Source organism: Cebus imitator, unplaced genomic scaffold, assembly GCF_001604975.1.
Source record: "Cebus imitator isolate Cc_AM_T3 unplaced genomic scaffold, Cebus_imitator-1.0 Scaffold82, whole genome shotgun sequence".
Taxonomy (NCBI): Eukaryota; Metazoa; Chordata; class Mammalia; order Primates; family Cebidae; genus Cebus; species Cebus imitator.
Window position 1 is genome coordinate 7651607 of NW_016107397.1, and position 2626 is coordinate 7654232.

The 2626-nt window shown below is 47.6% G+C and overlaps 1 protein-coding gene across 6 annotated transcripts in view; it reads left to right on the forward strand.

Annotated features, from left to right (window-relative positions):
- TNRC18 (trinucleotide repeat containing 18) overlaps window positions 1-2626 on the forward strand; it is a 115710-nt gene that overhangs the window by 8482 nt on the left and 104602 nt on the right. The window lies entirely within an intron of this gene.

Sequence of the window (2626 nt, forward strand, 5' to 3'; positions counted from 1 at the left end):
TTTGAGCTAGGGTCTCACTCTGTCACCCAGGCTGAAGTGCAGTGGTATGATCTCGGCTCACTGCAACCTCTGCCTCCCAGGCCTGGTCCATCCTCCCACCTCAGCCTCCCAAGTAGCTAGGACTATAGGCATGTGCCACTATGCCCTGCCAACTTTTTGTATTTTTAGTAGAGATAGGGTCTTGCTATGTTGCCCAGGCTGGTCGTGAACTCCTGGGCTCAAGTGATCCTCCTGTCTTGGCCTCCCAAAGTGCTGGGATTACAGGCATGCCCCACTGTGCCCAGCTGATTTTGTTACTTTTAAATTTTATTTATTTTTAAGAGAGTTTTACTCTGTTGCCCAGACTGGAGTGCAGTGGTGCAATTATTTCTTATTGCAGCCTCAAACTCCTGTAGGAGCTTTGAGCTCTTCCTGCCTTGGCCTTTTAAGTAGCTAGGACTGTAGGCATGTACCACCATGCCTGGCCAATTCTAAAATTTTCTATAGAGACAGGGTCTCGCTATGTTGTTTAGCTGGTCTTGAACTCCTGGGCTCAAGAGATCCTCCTGCCTCAGCCTCCTGAGTAGCTGGGACACAGTGTCGCAATCTCAGCTGATTGCAGCCTCTGCCTCCTGGGTTTAAGCAATTCCTCCGCCTCAGCTTCCTGAGTAGCTGGGATTACAGGTGTAAGCTGCCACACCTAGCTAATTTTTATATTTTTAGTAGCAATGGGGTTTCACCATGTTGGCCAGGCTGGCCTCGAACTTCTTGCCTCAAGTGATCCACCTTCCAAAGTGCAGGGATTACAGGTGTGAGCCACCATGTCTGACCTAATTTTAAAATTTTCTGTAGAGACAGGTTCTTGCTATGTTTTTCAGCTGGTTTCGAACTCCTGGGCTCAAGAGATCCCTTCCTGCCTCAGCTTCCTGAGTAGCTGGGATTACAGTCCAGTGCCACTGTGCTTGGCTAAGCAAATGATTTTTAAATTTTTACTTTTTGAGATGGAGTCTTGTTCTGTTGCCCAGGCTGGAGTGCAGTGGCTCACTGCAACCTCTGTTTTGGCTTGATTTTGGCTCACTGTAACCTCTCTCTCCTGGGTTCAAGTGATTCTCCTGCATCAGCCTCTCTGAATAGCTGAGATTACACCCACCACCATGCCCAACTAATTTTTGTATTTTTAGTAGAGACGGGATTTTGCCATGTTGGTCAGGCTGGTCTCGAACTCCTGACCTCAGGTGATCTGCCCGCCTTGGCCTCCCCAAATTCTGGATTACAGGCATGAGCCACCACGCCCAGCCAGCAAATGATTTTAAAAAGTAACCTAGGTGGGCAGATCACCTGAGGTCTGGAGTTCGAGACCAGCCTGGCCAGTAGTGGTGAATCCCTGTCTCTACTAAAAATACAAAAAAAATTCGTTGGGCATGGTGGTGGGAGCTTGTAGTCCCAGCTACTTGGGGAGGCTGAGGCAGGAGAATTGCTTGAACCCGGGAGGCAGAGGTTACAGTGAGCCAAGATCACACCACTGCACTCCAGCCTGGGCGACAAAGGGAGATTCCGTCTTGAAAAACAAAACAAAACAAAACAAAAAACCAGACCAGAAAACAAAATGTTAAAGATCTGGTCTGCTCCAAGAGGTGAGGGTCTGTATCAGCACAGCCCACCCCCACCTGACTGATCTAGAGGGTGACCTTTCTCCTGCATGCAAAGGGCAGAAAAGTGTGGTGAAGGTGGACAGAACACAGAAACCAGAGCGCCTGGTGTGTCTGAGCTGGCATAATGGCTGGAGCTGGTGGGAGGGGATGTGGGGGAGGTGGGTCCTTCAGGTCCCTGAAGGCCAGTCATCAGGGCTTGGAATTTTAAACTGAGGAATGAGGAGGCTGTGGAGGGTTTTAAGTGGAAGGAGTAATTGAAATTGAGGGACGTTAGACAGAACTGGTCTGGACTCTTAAAAAAAATGTCAATGGTATGCAAGGCAGAGGAAGGCTGAGAACTGTTGCTGATTAAAAGAGACTGAAAAAATGCTACTGCTAAAGGCAATATATGGCTCTCAATTGGACCTTGGGATTGGGGAAGAAATTGCTCCAAAGAATATCATCCGGGCAATTGGCAAAACTGGGATATGAACTGTAGATGAGCTGATAGTATCAGAACATTGTTAGGTTTATGAAGTGGATAACTGTGGTTCTGTAAGAAAATGTCCTTGTTCTTAGGAAACAAGAATACTAAATGTTTAGGGACAAAAGGACATAACAGTCCACAACTTGTCCCCGGAATGGAAAATATACTATGATTTATATATAGAGAGATAGATTTTGGGAAAAAAAGTCTGTAATTTACAGATAGGTAGATACAGGTACATGGGAGACGATGATACACATCAAGTATTACATCAGAAAAGACAGTGAGGCTGGGCGAGGGGCTCATGCCTGTAATCTTAGCATTTTGGGAGGCCAAGGTGGGCGGATCACCTGAGGTCAGGAGTTCGAGACCAGCCTGGCCAACATGGCAAAACCCCGTCTCTACTAAAAATACAAAAATTAGCTGAGTGTGGCAATGGGTGCCTGTCATCCCAGCTACTTGGGAGGCAGAGGCAGGAGAATTGCTTGAACCCAGGAGGTGGAGGTTGCAGTGAGCTGAGATCATGCCA